The 18691-nt window shown below is 36.2% G+C and overlaps 1 protein-coding gene across 4 annotated transcripts in view; it reads left to right on the top strand.

Annotated features, from left to right (window-relative positions):
• The window catches only part of tox2 (TOX high mobility group box family member 2), a 256805-nt gene that overhangs the window by 87170 nt on the left and 150944 nt on the right, over window positions 1–18691 (top strand). The gene's annotated exons all lie outside the window — the stretch shown is intronic.

The raw sequence follows: 18691 nt of genomic DNA, 5'->3' as shown, positions 1-18691 counted from the left end.
ATAGCAGATAGCAGGCTGCCACAGTCTTATCCAGCGCTTATCAAAGTACTGCAGGACAACCGGAGTCCTCTACATACATTCATGCTTTTGAAATATCTCATTGTACCACGACACACTACATTAAAATACACTTTATATGGAAATGGGCCCTCTGCATTTGACCCATCCTTCAATGCCACTGGGTTAAACCTGCAGAACGCCCAGAGGACCCATCTCCAGATCTTGAGCTAGACTTGGTCAGGAGTATCTGAGCTGGAGGATTTTACCTATTGTGTATGTTTTTGGGTTTTCTGAATAAGGACAAGGACAAAGCTGACAAGGGCCATTGACAAACCTATGTATAAAAAATATAAAGCAAAACTGGTATCACACTATTTTTTCGTTTTTTTATACTGCTAATATTATAGAAATACAAAATCTTCAGACATCATAATTTTATACTAGAATTTACAACCTCAGTAGTTTGATTTTATGGATTAGGGATTGGGCAACATTTAAGTGAAAGCAGTGGTTTATTTTGGGACAGTGCATGTTGGTGAATATTAGGGGTGTAACGATATCCAAGTCTCACGATACAATATCATCACAGTATGAACCTCACGGTACAATATTTATTACGATATTGTAGGAAAGCTCACGATATGGTAGCGAGGCTCACGCTTAGGGGTGTAACAATATCCGAATCTCTGTACGATATTTTCACGATATACATCTCACGGTATGATATTTATTGTGATATTTTGTGGAGATTAACACAACTGTGAATATATTTTTTCCTCTTAAAATGTCGTGACAAGACTTAATCCAAAGAACTAAGACTTAAAAGTGCTTAGAACTGTTATTTCTTCTTGTAGTCTGCACTGAAATAGAGCAAAGGATCATGGTCTATGTAGTTCCTTCTGTCATTTTTTTTTAGCTGTTGCTGCACCATAACTCTTAATTTAAGCAAAGAAACTTGTAATTCGATATATTGTGATGGTCCATGATATTATTGTGAGAAGTTTGACGATACGATATCACAGTATTTCGGTTATTGTTACATCCCTAATGAATATACATGAGATATACATTTGTAAATACAATATGTAATAGTGGGCAAAATGTATGTTGTTATCATAGGCTGAATAAAGAAATGGACATGGAAAGTGAGTGTGACGTCACCCATAGCATTTGGCACCAGTCTAATGAAGCTCACTGTGGCTGTCAAATATAGGATGATTTATTTACGGACAAATTATCGAAATAAAAAACACCAAGATCATGTAGCGCGGGTTAATACGCACCTATTAAGACCAAAATTACAAGGCTCACTGCAGCAGTTACAGAGGGAGGGGACAATTTCTCAGTGTAAAATGAATTGGAGCTATAGCAATGGAGCCAAAAGCGCACCCATCCTCACTTCCTATTTGGAATATGAAAGCTAAAAGTATATAGTAACATTTCTGCGGTCTTGTTTTAGAGTCTTTTCACTTTCATGTTTTAGTAAATTTTCTTGGATTGTGAGAAACATCTATTTATTTTATTAAATATTAAGAAAATGCATACGATTTTGCTTTTTTAGTTTACTTTGAATGGTCCAAAATGTTGAATAATCCCACTGTACAAATAAAAAAAATCTTGTCAATTTGAAGTTCGTGTTGAAGATTTTAAAATAAGTGTATAAGTGTGTACCTGACCTTTCCTATCAGAAATCGTTTCACCTTATCCGTATAATACAAATATGTCACCGCCAAAACCTGAGCAGTGGATTTAAAGCTCCACTGATCTGCACTCTGTACCGATCACCTCTTATAATGGAAAAGTGTGATTTGTTCAAAAATACATATTGCATTGATTTGCCATTTTATTCTTCCATGTCAGCGGAGTATATATGCGTGTGACTGTATGTAACATATAGCAGGGCGTACAGAAGCAGAGAGAGGAGGAGAGGAGAGGAGGAGAGGGGGAGGGGTGAGGAGCTATGGCAGTTCACTGATTTCTGATTTATGGTTTGATTACATCTTTCCATCCTGCTGAAGACTAGCTGATTTTTTCCTGTGTGTCACGAGAACCTGCTCTCACGTGGCACCCTATATATTATATACTAGCTCAAAAATAATAACTATTCCTAATTAGACTGAATAAAGCATGCACAAAGACATAATTCATAATAAACAGTACAGTTTTATTATTATTATTATTATTATTATTATTATTATTATTATTATTATTATTATTATTATTATTATTATTATTTTTATTTTATTTTATTTTATTTTATAAAGTACTTTTAAAAATAAGGTTTACAAAGTGCTGTATAAGCAACAAAGAACAATACAAAAAGCATACAAATCCAGAAGGGATGCAAAATCAATGATGCAAACTATTCAATTAATTATAATAAATGAATGAAAAGAAACAGAATAAAAAGAAATAAGGAATAAAATTTAAGTAGTAACACTGTATAACTTTCTGAAGGTGGCACGTCACCTGTGTTATTCCCCGGAAATAGAAAGTGAAAGCCACAACATTCTGTATAAATTAGTTTTCTGCCATACTCTGGAATATTACAGAACAACATTTCCATGGAAGCAAGCAGGAGGAGGATATGAGTCAGGTTTGTGGAGATGCAAGCCCGCTCAGAGGACACTGAGACACATGTGACGAAGACAAAACATGCTTTTAGTTTTGGTTTATTTTATTATTTATTTATTTTTACTAAAAAGTGGTGTTTTACAGCTGCCATCCATAAGTAGACTAGCTGATGTGGCCATGTTGCATTCTCACATATCACCACTAGATGCTCTCTATGTTTCTGCAGTCTGATAATGTGCCTGCGTTGACCTGACAGAAGAAAACCAGAGAGCACAGGTGAATCTAAACAAAGGCCAGCTGCTATCATACTTATGAAAAAATTGTAATCTATTTATCTATCAATTTTAGTACGTTTGTCTTGAAAAAATCATCAATTTTTTTATGCATTTAATATTTATTGTGATTTTAGCCAAGCTTGATGGATGAATTTAACTAATTGTTTATGGAACAAGCCAGTCTGCGCTGGAGCACTGTAACACTTCATTTTGTAATTGTGTTTTTATATGTGTTTATTGTACATAATATGGATAAATGAAATGTGAAATGTGGGACCTGTCTCTCAAATAGGCAAAACAATTTTACCTACGGGAACGAATGAAGCAACCTAACCTAACCTACTAGTGAAAACAAACAAATACTCTTCTGAATGGTATCTTTAAAGTGTAGTTATTACAAAGTGTAACCACTTATTTCTCCATGACTAGTGTTCATAAATATTCACTTATTGGTAGATAGAATTCAGAAAAGCTCTTTTAGTCAATCCTCCCCCATTTTCCTGCAGCTCCTGGCAACCATTCACCAGCATTTACCTCCTGCTGGGGCATAATATTGATATTCATACATGCAGACTGAGTACAAGGCGCAGTTGTAATATCGTATAGAGTGGAGCGCAGGTGTCGGCCATCTTTGTTTCATGATCACATCGCATCACTTTTATTGCGACAAATATGAGCTGACAGTTGCAATTCAAATCCAGAACATCAATGATGAAGCTTGGAAATGTAAGCAAAAGGATGTTTTTAGTCTGGTTTGGACCAGTTAAGGCTTTCATTTGGAAAAAGAAGATCTTGCTTATTATTTAAAGGTACAGTTTGTAACTTTCTGGAGGTAGCACATCGCCTGCCTGATTCCATGAAGGAACATTTCCACGGAAACACGAAGGACAAGTCTCTCCTCTAGGGCAGATTTTTGTGTTTGAGTTTGTGAAAATGCAAGTAAGGATGGATGTTTTTGTAAGACTTTCAGTGCAATAAATATAACCAAAATGAAGAAAAAAACAGGCTTTCATTTTAATCTGTGGCTTTAACTGAATCAACTTCCATCCATAATTGTAACTTCAAAGAAGGTTTTCCATAAAATGTATTTTCACATACAAAAGTCTCCTCTACAGACACCAACATTTTCAATCTGAACTTATTTTTTAAGGTTTGTACGTGGATTTGATGATATAATTTTCCCTTGATATAGTATTAATTTCTTTCCCAAAAGCATTAATTTTTTAAAATACATTTTACGTAAATATTAAATCATTTGGATAAAATAACACATAAATCTGCCTTATACTTTCCTATTCGCCTGCACGATCTTCACAAACGATATTCGGACAAAATCTTTTAGCTTGATAGGAGGTTTTTAACAGCATCGATCCAAATTCCAAATGTTTTTTTCCCCATGTTGCTGTGTGAATTGTAAGAAAGTGGCACTGAAAAGACTATCTAGATATCATGTCTCCAAAGGTATTCACAAAGTGTCCTTCATTCTGGGGCTCAGGCTTCGTACTAAAGATGTCTTCAAAGGGCCCGTATTACGCTAAATTCTGGTCTGTTATAATGTTGTTTCCTCATCAAAATCATACAGAGAGATGTGTTTTTTTGCATTCAGCCATGTTTAACACACAAACCTGGCATATTTAGGCTCAGTTCTTCTCTTAAACTGAATAAAACTCCATCTTGTTCACTTGAAAACTACCGCTTCATGACATCACAAGGTGGAACAGAGCATTTTGATCTCTGGAGATGTGGACAGAGTAATAATATGGATTACTCAACCATATGTGAATAAAAAAACACAACTCCAGGTATGTTTGTGATAAGGTAATAGCATTATAACTAAGCTTAAAGCTCACAAAAGTCAATTTTATGTAATATACTGTAGAACCTTGAAATGCACCGTCTGTACCAGCCACTGCAGAGGAAAGGTACAGAGGAGGGCAGCCTGTCAATCAACCTGTGTGTCAAACGGTTTAGAGTAGTACAGCGAGAAAGTCAGGAAATCAAGACAAAGGAACACACGGTCAAGTGCAGCTGATCCTTATCTGTTGTTTATTTTTCTTCAAGAGCAGTAATAGTCATTTTGTGATCATTAGTTTTTCCTAAAATGCCAGCGACACTTTGATTTTTACTTTGAGAATTGCCAGTTGACAGTTTCTCTAACAACAGATGTGCTTGGGTGGAGAGATTCTCGCTTTGAAGATAGTAATTTGAAGCATATCAGAGACCATACTATCGATTCAAGTGCCAGGGCGAAATCTGAGAAAAATCACCACACTCTAGATTTACAGTGCTGACCCATGGGACACATTGTAGTTATGCAAAAAAAAATATATATATATACTGAAACTGATGGTATTGGAATCACAACTCACGTATTCAACTGAAATATTATAGCTTTGCCTTGAATGTTCCACATATCATTCAACATATGTACCGTATGGAGACAAACACGTTACTTCACCAGGCCAAGATTCTGCTCATAACTGGGCTCCTCTCAAGGGCTCCTCTTAAAGCTGGAAATGTCTTCCCCAAGATAATTGTAGCCTTAGCCTTAAAACACCTGCTATTGAGTAAATACTACTTTAAAGGTCCCACATTACACAAAATTGACTCTTTTGAGGTTTACAATTCTGTTACCTCATCAAAATCATGGGGTGAGCCCTATGTTCCCTCAGCCCGATGTTCCCTTATTTCTAGGATGTTTCCTCAAAATTAAACTCTAAGTCAAGTCATTTTTATTTTTATTCCACCAATAAAAGGATGATTCAGAGTCATTTCAACCTAGGCTCCTTTGCACCATGACCTCTACATAACAACTACTGCTGGATAATAGGTAAGGTGTAATTGACGACCAAATTGGGAGAAATGGGGATAAATTCTGGTGCAAACTGATGATAAAGGAAATGTAGGAACATAAGGCCTACTTCTGAAAAAAAAAAAAAAAGAACTTGAAAAAATGAAGGCACATAGGGCTGGGGGAACATATGCACGCTCTCATCATCATACTTGGCGTTGTGTTTTGTGTCACACATTTGATTTAGCTTAGTTTAATAGTCTGTCTACATCTCTAAAGCTCAAATTGTTTTACTTTTAATTGTAATGAACACAGTGGAGTGCTTCTCGTTTTACCACATAACATCACAATTTGGAAAAGTGTGTTTTCTGTTTGAAAGAAGAACTCCTAAATTTGCTGTATTTCTGTGTTGAACATGTATAAATGAAAGAAAATACAACTCCAGGCATGTTTGTGATGAGGAAACAATATTATAACTTATAACAGTGTAATATGGGCTCTTTAAATAAAAATCAACTCAAAAACTTGAGCTATGAGATGCCCTGACATACCTGACAGTGATGGTACAACACTACAGGTAAACATCTGAAAACCCGATGACCGAAAGGTTATGATCCGCACAGGAGGGGGAGGAGCGAGCGAGAAGGGGGGGGGAATGTCAAGAGTGAGAATAGCAGGAAATGTGTTAGTGACAAGGAAAAAGCTGCCCCTGGTATTCTGCCGCCCCGTGAGTAAAAATAGGGCACTGGGCAAGAAGTCCGGAAACCAGCAGAGCAAGGCCTCTACAAGGAATGTCTTCTGGGGAGGAGAGATAAGGGACTTAACCCCCTCTTGTCTGAACCGCAACTCTTTGACACATGCAATCACTGATCACTTATGTAGAGCAACAATGTGGAGGGCTATACTGAAGGATTGGTGGAGTGATTTGTGGCGAAGTGACAAAAAAACGAGTCCCGGCTTGTACAGTAGCTGCGTTGAATCATTTGGTGAGATGTGTTCTGATGACATGTCAATTATAGAGGGCTTATCGGGGTTTTTATAAGGTCAAATGAGGAAGGAAACTGAATAATTAAGATGCAAGAAAGAACGAGACTGTTGTTGCCAAAGCAGGTTACTGGGGCTGTGTTGTATCAGCGAAGGTTTGTGAAAATAACTTGTGGTGAACATGTTGAAAACATTGCCTTTGCTGGTGGAGGGTTCCCTACCTGCTTGTCTCCATGGAGCTGTTGCTTTACCTGGAATGTTCCGCAATATTGCATGAATTTATCTGGCAGGTGTCTAGTCCCTCAGTTGTCCAAGGTTACATGGCAAAAGAAAATTCAATTCTGTCAACTAAGCAAAAGTTTTTAATTGTATTTTCTTTTTCTATCTAGTAGGTGGTGCAACCAGACCAAGTTACAGGTCAGGCTGGCATTACCTAATGCCTCTGCTTAATTTAATTTCCCTCCAGTGACTAGGTCAGAAAACAGAATACACTAGACGGTTTGCAAGAACCCTGGAAGTTGTAGACTGCGCACCGGCCAATCAGCGAAGAGCTGTGAAGCCATGACGTCAAACTTAAGCGCATGTCTGGGTCCCTTTTGTGGTACAGCACAACAGTAAACAAAGCGGTCAAGATGGATGTAGAAGAAGCCATACATTTTGTGTTGGCAACGATTCCCGAGATTGAGGATTTAAAGCCGGGACAAAAAGAATGTTTGGTGAATTTTATCACGGGGAAAGACATTATTGCTCTTCTTCCTACGGGATTTGGCGCATTACATACGTCACAACCAAATAGCAGCAAATGGCTAAATAAAAAAGTACCCACCTACCGTCGAGCAAATGAATCCTAATGCTGCCAGGTCAGACGGTTTCCTCGAAGTGAATCAGGCTAGTGGAAAGGTGGCCCCACTCACAGTAAATAATGTCTTTTAAGCTATTTTTGAGCAATGGAAACACGTGTGAATAAATAACGCTGCCACAAAAGATTTTTTTTGTGTGTTAAACTGCACTGAAATAAAAGTCTTCTCCTCTCCAGGACTTTAACATTCAATCTGATCAAACATTTGGACTGATTAAAAAAAAAAAAAATGGCTTGGGTTTCATTAATGATGCACAGATCCAGGTTTCATTGTTGATACTTTAGCTTTAAGTATATGTAGATATCCGATGTCAACTAATAACAGTGCAGAGACTGAAAAGATTATTTATTTCCAGTAAACACAAATGATGTATGATGAAAAATCCAAATGTGTTTTGTAATATACACTACCTTTCAAACGTTTTAGAACACCACCCTTTTTCCACTTTTTTACTCCTTACTGTTTACTGTTCACTGTTTACTGTTGACCAAAATATATTCTAAACTTTTGATTCATGAAAGTGTCCACCTTTGGCAGATATAACAGCTGAACACACTTGTGGCTCATTCTTTCTAAAATAGAAATAAAATATTCTTCAGAAAGTTCTTCCCAAGTCTGTTGCAGAAGTTCCCATAAATGTGTGGCACTTGTAGGTTGCTTGGCTTTTACTCTTTTGTCCAGTTCATCCCAAAACCAGCTCGATTGGGTTTTGATTGATTGATTTCAGTCACAGGACATTATTTCACAGACAGTCATATTTAACATACACAGCCATAAACGGTGTAGGCTGAAACTTGAGCTTATTATGACATTACCCTTTATTCCTTAATAAAGTCTGAGGTATAAGTCTGGAGACTGTGCTGGACACTCCATGTTTTCAAGCTCATCATCGTGTTCTTTTTTCCTGAGGTAGTTTTGGCAGAGCTTGGACTTGTGTTTTGTATCTCTTATCTTTTTTTTTAACCTCTGACTGTTCAGTTCTTACCTTTGTACCATTCCAAGTTATTCATTGGACTTGCACAACTTGAATTGCAATAAATAACTGGAAAAATTAGGGTTTTCTAAAACTTTTGACCAGTAGTGTAATTACAGAACAGCTTCATAAAAATACAAGTTTAATATTACGTTTTGACATTAGCCAGTAAATAGCTTTAGTACACCAGATAGACCAAAATAGGATATTGACTGAATTGTTATCTTGGACTCAATATCTGATCTATTAAAAAAAATAATAATAAATCAATATCGACATCCGTAGTTGCATGAGGAAGTGCATCTGGAGTAAATGCAAATATATTTCTTAGCTGAGAATACAAAGATAGCGGCCAGTTAAACAAAATATTTCTGAATTATAACACAATTTTCTTCCCAGATATTAAACATGCATAACTCCACAAACGGCCTCTCACACCCTTATCTTGGAATGGTTAATATCCTCTCTCCATCTGAGGTAATGGTGGCTGTGGAAAGTACCGTCAGTGTGTGAGAATGGAGCCTGTTCAGGTTTAGTGGAAGTTGGACAATAAACAGAGGCCTTATCACAGTCGGGGCAGAGCTTCCAACCTCGTAGCATGACATATCACCCCAGCTATTAGCAACAAATACAACCTCTCAACCTTTTTCTACATATGAGCAGATATGAGGAGATAGAGTGTTCTGAAGGGCCTATAGCACATAAAATTGACACTTGTGAGCTTTAAGTGAAGTTATAATGTTGTTACCTCATCAAAAACATACCTGGAGTTGTGTTTTGTTTCATTCACACATTTTTGAGTAAATTTTATTAGTCTGTCTAAACTCAAAATGCTCGGTTCCACATTGATATGATGTAATGGTAGTTTTCCAGCTAATTTAAAAGCATTTCCATTGTCCGATAATCAGGAAGTGCATTGTTAAGTTGCTATTTTTGTTAGCCTTACTGTGGTAGCAAAAAGACCTCTGCAAATTGTGAAAAATGCTTATAAACTTATCAATGTGAATGATTAGGATGCTTGGATTGCATTGGTAAGTGATGAATAACTTTTTCAGGGTAGCTGCGTCTGGGTCTGAAAAGTCTTTAAAAGGTCTTAAATTTCATGTTCCTAAATTAAGGCCTTAAAACAGGGGTCTCCAACCTGCAAGCTACCAGTAGCTCTCCAAACCTTACCAAGTAGCTCACCAGGAGATTTCTGAATTATATGCATTGTGCTTGTGCATGTATAATTTTAATTCCCAACTTTGTACAGTAATAAATGGTTTGTGTTTGTTTTATACGCATATAACTGTACCCCATTTAATGTCATGGCTCTTTTATATTCTCAATTTCTTGCGACTGCTAATATGAGTAGCTCTCTTATATATATATATATATATATATATATATATATATATATATATATATATATATATATATATATATATATATATATATATATATATATATATATATATATATATATATATATATATATATATATATATATATATTTTTATTTTTGTAAAGGTAGCTCACTGGATGAAAAAGGTTGGAGACCCCTGTTTGAAAAGTCTTAAATTATGTTGCCCAAGTCTTATTTTTTTCACAAAGGTCCTTAATTTTAGTAGCCTTTTTTTTTTTTTTTGGATACTCAAGCAGGCTGCGGTGCAATTTTAAATGGAGAGAGCAAAACAACAACAACGTGAAATCATGTAACGTGAATGAAAGTCTAATTTGGAGTATGCACAAACAATACTTTGGGTTTTTGGTGCTGGTGGCAATGAGTAAACAGTCAGTACAGTGGAAAAAGACGGTGACTCTTAGATTCTAGATATAGTAGTTGGTTGGTCCTTATTATTAGAATTGGATCTAGTGTTTTTCACCTGCAAAATGGGTGCGATGTTGGTCTTAATTTTCATTTAAGTGGTCTTAAAAAAGTCTTAAATTTGGGGTAGTCAAACCTGGGGATACCCTGCTTCTTGTGTTTTGTTTCATTCGCACATTTTTGAGTTTTCATCTCTACAGCTCCAAATGTTCTGTTCCTTGTGACATCATGTAGTGGTAGATTTCAAGTTAACACCTTTTGTTCAGTAATGAGTGTGTGTGAATAAAACAAATCACAACTCCCGGTGTGCTTTTGATGACTAAACATTATAACAGATCAGAAAATAGCGTAATATCAGCCCTTTAAACTTTAATGACCTCCCAACTTATTAGCATTAACCGCAGTCTCTCAATTTTAGCTTGATGCTGCTGTAATATTTGATTTGCAAATTTCAGTGACAGATGAGACAAGAATCTATCATGACTTTATAATTTAATCAAATCTGCAGAGCTTAGCAGAAACTCCGATCGATGCGTCAGGAGCAACAGATCTTCATCATATTCTTCATTGCGCTAATTTGTCCCAGTGGCTACTCTAAGTGTGCTGACAAATTCACACTGACTTAAGCTGTTGACAGGCGCAGTACTTCCAGCGATGGAAAGTAACGAAGATCAAAAGTAAAAGCACAATATTCAAGTAAAATTTTTAAGTATTTGTACATTTTACAGTGGATACTTTCTAGTTTATTACATTTGAGAGCATGTATCTATTCCACTACATTTTAGATGTGGACTGAAAAGTAAAAAGTACTTTTTTTCTTTATGGTTTGAGACCCGCTGAAATGGCTGAGACTTATTTTTAGCACATTTAATTTGAGTTTCTGTCCCAACTTTGAGCAAACTAAATGAAGAAATGCACAAAAACAGCTACAAAAATGAAAAAAAAAAATTGAATCACTTAAAATCAGCTAAATTCACTACATGTCATCCTTTAATTTTTCAAAAAATCCCCACAAAATACTTTTACTTTTTATTCCAGTACATTTTTAAACAGGTACTGTAATACATTTATTTAAGTAGATTTTTTCATGTGATACTTTTACTTTTGCTTGAGTTTTGCTTGCCCCTGTATCTCTACTTTTACTTAAGTAACAAAACTGAGTATTTCATCCACCATCGAGTACCTCTTCTGGACTGTGGGCGGAGCAGGAGTTCCCCGCATTGATTCTGAGCAGGAACAAGCTCATAAGTCTCCAAGTGCCTTCTACTTCACGCCAGAAAGTAAAAATAGTCCACCACTCATCAACGCGGCAACAATAGAACGCGACAACTTCGACAGAAAAGTCAAAATGTATTGGGCAACAGCTCCAATGAAAACGTAGAATTTGAGATTTATTTGACAGTTATTCATCGATTTGTAAAAATGGAAGAAAAACGCTTTCCATCAAAATACAGGCCTGTGTATAAATAAATATAAATAAATGTAGATTTTAGTTTTTTTTATTTTTTTTTTTAAACACTGAAATTTAGGCACATTTTGTCCATATTAAAGGTGCACTATGAGATGTTATTGCTTTGTCTGTCATTTTACACAGTGCTGCGTTAAACATATCTATCACCATGGAGCCAGCAGGTCAAGTTACAGGTCAGATCTGTGGAGAGGTGACCCCGCTCAGAGGATGTAAGTTTAAGGTTTTTCAAAAACAGCTGCAAATGAATAAAACAAGATTGACATGTTTAATGCCGTACTGTGGAACATTCCTAGCCAGGCTGGCGCCATCTAGTGCCTCCGCTCAATTTCATTTTCTCCAGCGACTAGGTCAGGAACCGGAATACACTAGACGGTTTACAAAAACCCCAGAAGTGCGAGTCCGGGGACCAGCCAATCAGCGAACAGACAGACATTCTGTGTCGGCAACAATTCCCGAGATCGAGGATTTAAAGCCGGAGAATATTTGATGAATTTTATCAAAGGGAAAGACGTTATTGCCTTTCTTCCTAAGGGATTTGGGAAAAGCTTAATATACAAGTTAGCCCTATTAGCGGCACATTACATACATCACGTCGAAATAGCAGCGATTGGTTAAATTTAAAAAAATGTCCCCGCCTACCATCAAGCAAACAAATCCTAATGCTGTGAGGTCAGACGGTTTCCACAAAGTGAAACAAGCTGATGAATCAGGCTATGACATTCCAGGCAAAGAATAACATCTCCATGGAGACAAGCGAGTGAAAGAAAAGTTACGTAGTGCACCTTTAATCTTTCTCGAAGCGTAAACATTACTTTATCAGATTGTAATGCAAATAATATTATCTGGATTTCTTTTGGATAACAGCCTTTTTTCTCAATTGTTTCGTAGTATCAGGTATAATAATTATTTTTCATATACAGTTCATTACTTTTACCTCAATTTCAACAACATTTCTCCCCAATTCTCAAACATGTGTGGTCTTAAAGTAGATTTAAACTTGATGTAAAAAGGTCACATGTACTCTATGGACAAACTGCCCTATTTAAATAACCACTACTATTTGCATATACAGGCCATTGAAATGAACTGACACCAACTATTCTGGGAAAATCAGAGGAGTAGAAACTTTCTTCTCTCAAATCCTTAGGTTGCGCTATATGATAATTAGACTGTGAAGGTCTCTGCTTTGACAAGGAGACTGGTGCTTCCAATGCGTCCTTAAGTGTCCTTATTTTGTCCACTTCTCATATTGAGGACACTTTTTTCCTCGCGGCTATCAGTTTAACAGACAATAACCTAAATACTTTACCTGTCCGACGTTTCTATTTCTCCGTCTGTCTTTTCATCCTCCTCTCTTTCTCTCTCTCTCTCTCGTCTCCTGCCCATAGTCCCCCCCTGGTCAGTCTCTTAAGTGATTGCTACATTTGATCTCATGCTAAATCAGCCAGCGGCGCGGTGAGCTATCATTATGCAAATGATGGCCAATTCAATTTGAGCTGGTCAGAAGAGCTTTTCTAATTGGGAATGGCCCCGGCTCTCGAGACGGTGAGGGAGATGTGAAGAGTTGCCGAAATCAAAAGGAAATGGAGATGTATTTGTTTAAAGAGACAGTGGCTATATGAAGTCAGAGAATACTTTTGTGTGAGTCATGTTATGATGTTGGTACCTCATCAAAAACACACCCAGAGTCGTGTTTTGTTTCATTCACACGTCTGAGTAACCCTTTATTATTAGTTAGTCTACATCTCTAAAGCTCAAAATGCTCTGTCTGATGTCATGAAGCTGTAGTCTTCAATATAACAGTCGCCTTTTATCTTTTATATTCAGTAGAGACTGGCAATTGGCTGAAATTATCCAGATTCTAATGAAGGTGTATGGAGTTTAAACACAGTGAAGCAGAAGAAGTCTGAATATGCAGGATTTGTGTTAAATATGGGTGAAGAAAACAAAACTCCAGGTATGTTTTTGATGAAAAAGCAACATTATAGATCAGAAAATAGCATAATATAGGACCTTATAAAAATAAAATAGAGCTATAATTAATTGCATATGAATCAGTATTAGAATCTCAGTATAAATAAGTAAGTATAGAGCTGTAAAAAGTGCTTTGATTGGTTGTGCTTTGGTGGTCCACCCAACCAAGCACCCAAAAAGTAATACATGCAAAAGGATTCATAAGAGCATTAAGAGCTAGTTAGATCAATTTAATATAGATCCTGCCTCCTTTTATGGTTTGAAAATCATAAACCTTTTTTAATTGCAATATTTGTTTGGATATTTTTAATTTATTCCAAAATCTAGCTCATTTTATATCTTAATTATGTTTCTTCTTTGCATTTACCTTAAAACATCTCCATACCTCACAATGTGCCATCCTACAGTATTACCTCAAATGCCCTTAAAATCAACTCAGTTTATTTCCTAGACCACTAACAGTAATAATTTTTTAATTAACACGATGTAATGCCATAACTTTACCTGAGCACGTTTAACATACACGTGGAAGTCCTGATTGACAAACATTATTTCTTCGTTAGTGTTTCTGAAGATAATTTCCCTGCGATAAGCTTTGCAAACGTGCAGTGTTGGTTGATGATTCAGAAGCTGTGGTAAGGCACCATTTTCACACAGGTCCAGCGTAAACCACTGTTTTCTTGTGAATCACCCAGACCTTTCTCATACATCGCCAGCACTTTACTTTCTTATAAACCTCGCATTGTGGTTACCTGAAGTATAGATGCACGGTTTTCACAAATTCAAGACTAAAAATACAAACTTTTGAATATAAAAGTCCCATGTAATGTGGTTTGATTTCTTTCAGCATGTAATCATCTAGCCTCATGTTTCTTTATAAAGTACATTTTGAAGTTTGTGTTATTCCTGCATATTTGAGTAAAAATGCAACTCGCAAAATGCCCTGGCTCCTCAAGTATATGTCATATTATCCATGAAGCTCCTCTGTGTTTTTAACAGTGGTGGAAGAAGTACTCAATATTGTTACTTAAGTAAAAAGTACAGATACCGAAGCAAAAAATACTAAAAGTAAAAGTGTCACATAAAAAGTAAAAGTATTTTGCGCAGAGTTTGAGATTTAATAAAGTTTCAAATGTAGTGATTTTGTTAAAGATTTGTGCTTGTGTTTTTCTTACCTGTTTTTATTTGTATATTTTTGTTTGCCCAAACCATGACCTTGGTAAAAATAAACCCTTCAGAATTTTCAGCAGGTCTCACACAATAATAAACATATTTTTACTTTTCAGTCCAGTTAGAATTTGTGCAGGATGTAGGAATCAATGTCTGTACTGTCATTTCACAGCAATTTGTTACATTACAGTATTATTGTATTTAAAATGTAAGGCATTACACAATTATTGCTTTTGCATTTGGCAATGTGAATTTAGCTCCTGACGCTCAATTAGCTCATCACACATCCAGAGGAAGGTGATGTGGGATCTGACTGAGCTGAACAGGAAATTTAGTCGCTATCGCTAATCTGCAGCTTCACCTCAATCCATGTGCTGTTTGGATGTAAACAGACACACGAGAGGAAATACTCTCACCTTTTTACTTTTAAAGAACAAATCAAACTGGATTCACAGTGCGGTTTTGTGGACTGGGGTCATTATTTGTGGAGGACATATTCTATGGATAATGTGGATGAGATGCTGTAGTTTAAATGTACAACTTTAAGAGAGGTGAGTAATAATTATTTTTGCTCTATCCCGAGTTTGTATCTTGACTCTCTGTGTCCGTCACTCCTCTGCCCCTGCCACTTTGTTTTATTGGCTCTTATCATAGCGTTGCTGATGTTTAGTGGAGTTAAAATCTGGCAAATTCTCCTGTAGTGTATGGCGGCTTTTAATAATACATTTTGATGTGATCGACACTGACGTTATGTATCTGTTTTGATCTAATCAGATGTTTTACCGCTGCTGATGTTGCGGTGATTTTAGCAAATTTGTATGAAGACAAACTAAAAACCCACCACTTCAGGCCAGGTTAAAAATGCATTGTAATGTGCGTTACTGACATTTGTGCTGAGTAAAATATTACCCTTTTTTTCTGTAATGCCTAACATTACTGCGTAACAGTAATTTGTTACTTTTGAAACGTGTTACTCCCAACACTGGTATTTTTGATTGCAATCATTTGGAATCAAATGTAAAGTGCCAAAGATGGTATCACACATCTTTAGCTTAGACTACATTAACTACAAACTTCATTAAACAACATTTGGGCTAGCAGCTATTGCTTTAGCTTAATCCCAATTGTGTTGCTAAGCAGTTTGAGCAGATGCAGACCTGCTCCATCTGTTGATCTTTTATGGACATGACATTATGGAGGTGATTTCACTTTCAACACACTTAAAGCCCCACCCGGCAAAAATAAACAAACATAAAACCTTATACTCTTTTTTTTATTGCACAGAAAAACGTATAAAATCATGCGCACTTACTATGAGCGGACTTGCATCTCCACAACTCTGACCGACTTAAAACATGTCAGTCCCCATGGAAAATGTTCCGAAGTATAGTTTTAACTTGACATTTCTGAAGAGTCATGCTGGAGATGTACGACCTCCAGAAAGTTTCCTTGTGTTACTTTCAAATTGTTAAAGTTTTATCAACATGCATATAGCAACGTTTTGGCGTGCTGAGATACTTTTAAAAATGCTTCTATAAATTTGAACTACCAATTCCTTTTATCATGACTTGATGCAGTGTTCCTCTCCATCCTACTCCACAATATTTTTGAGCTTGACTGAAAAAGAAAAGTATTTTTCATTATTGTTTAAGACCTGCTGAAAAGCCTGAGGGTTTATTTTTAACACACATATACAAATAAAAACAGCTAGAAACAAATATTCAGTTGTTTCTACTGAACAAAATTCAGCACAAATCTTTATCAAAATCAATCCATTATTGATTATATAAGACCTCAAAAAATGTGCAAAAACTTACTTATGTACTCCTTAAGTAGATTTTTAAAAGGATACTTTAATAGTTTTTATTTTTCATTTTCTACTTTTACTTGAGTATTTTTTGCTCCAGTATGTACTTTTTTTGATTTCTTCTTTTACCACTGATTAAAACTGATTCTTGAGTCGATTAAAGGTGGAAATACCCAGAGAGTGTACTGTAAAAGCATAAAAGTTACTCAGTGTTACTTTCAAACACTTTTAAATACGCTTCTATGACCTTGAAACTACCACAAAACGTTAAACTTTTTAGCTGTCAATCCTTTTTATTATGACTCGATGCAGCGTTCTTCTCCATCCATACTGGACGTGGGCGAGTTGACCCTTTTCGACTTTGCTCATATCTGAACATGGAGTAGGTGTTTTTAAGTGTAGGGGAGCAGGCATACATATACAGTATTCACATGTACCACTCTCACAAACCAGGGATCCAGCTTAGATCAGCAGCTCGCCCGCTCCTGTCAAAGACTCTGTCAGCACAACCCAAGAATCACAATTGGACTGTTGGGGAGGCATTAATTCAAAGCGCCCTAACAATGCTCAGGGAAACCAAATCAAGTGTCTGTAGTCAGCATATCAAGTCTCCATCTCTCTCTCTCTCCCTGCCTGATCTCTCTCTCTGTCTCCGTGCGAAGTGTGGTTGAACTTTAAAAAGCTACGATAATCTTAAAGTTAATGCTTACTGCAAGAAGCCATAAGTTTGCATTAGTGTAGCATCTGTTATGGTCCGATTTGGCAGAGATTTTCAAAGTGAGAATGCCCAGGTTCTTTCACACAAGCTCTGAAGTTGCTAAAATAACTATAACTACTACAATTTTGTTTACTTTTGGGCACTTTTGGGCTGAACCGCAATGTCTTAAAGGTCCTATATTACACAAAATGTATTCTTGTGAGTTTTAAACCATGTTATAATGCTGTTACCTCATCAGAAACATACCTGGAGTCATGTTTTGTTTCATTTAATCCTTCATTATAAGCCTGTTTATCTCCAAACCTCAAAATGCTCTGTTCCATCTTGTGATGTCATATGCAAAGAAGAGAGGTGCGTGGCTAGGTGAGGGCCTTTATTGCCGCTTGCAGCTTTATTTGACTGTTTAAATATTTTATTCACTCTCTCCACAACACTTTTTTAGATATAGTCTCTCATTTAAAAATCAAGCAAACATGAATCTTACCATAAATGTGTGAAATTTGACCTAATTTTGGCACATTAAAGTATTGAACGGAACATAACATCCAAAATATTCTAAACCTTTTTTATACATATATTTTCCTTGCAAATCCTTGTCGGCTCCATCTGTTTTGTTGAGTTTAGAGCATTTGGATAAGCATGCAACTACAAAATGGTAACCAGGAAGTTAAAAAGATAAACCTTTTGTCCCATTGCAAGATCAGTTTATTTGTTTTAGTGCTTTTTTTGTATTGTTTTGTTTGTTTGTCTTTCTTATTCTGTAAACCACCTTGAATTACTTTGTGTCTGAACTGTGCTATACAAACAAACTTGCCCTGCCTTGCTTGTTTGCTTTCCTTTCTTGTCAGACATACGCTATCAGGCAAAAGTTAGGACTCACCCTCTGATACTGAAGACATCAAATATATGAAATAAGATGTATGGAAATTTTTAAAAGCCAAATCCTCAAGTTACCTACAGTTGCTTTGTTGAAAAAAGCTATTAAAAAACAAAAAAACTTTACAAATGAATTCCATATATCTGTCTTCATATATTTGATGTCTTCTGTCTGTATTCTGTATGTATGTAGTCAAAAATTTTGACTTGTAGTGTACTGTAGTTTGGAAGCCAGGTTGGCGCCACCTAGTGCCTCCGCTCAATTTAATTTCTCTCCAGCAACTAGGTCAGGAATCAGATACACTAGATGGTTCTCAAAAACCCCCGGAAGTGCGAGTTCGTGCACCGGTCAAACAGCGAAGAGCCATATATTCTGTGTTGGCAACGATTCCTGAGATCGAGGATTTAAAG

This window comes from Boleophthalmus pectinirostris, unplaced genomic scaffold (genome assembly GCF_026225935.1).
Source record: "Boleophthalmus pectinirostris isolate CB_2022bp ecotype Guang Dong unplaced genomic scaffold, ASM2622593v1 HiC_scaffold_3, whole genome shotgun sequence".
Taxonomy (NCBI): Eukaryota; Metazoa; Chordata; class Actinopteri; order Gobiiformes; family Gobiidae; genus Boleophthalmus; species Boleophthalmus pectinirostris.
The sequence above is the reverse complement of the archived record's forward strand: the minus strand, read 5'-3'. Positions and strand labels throughout refer to the sequence as shown.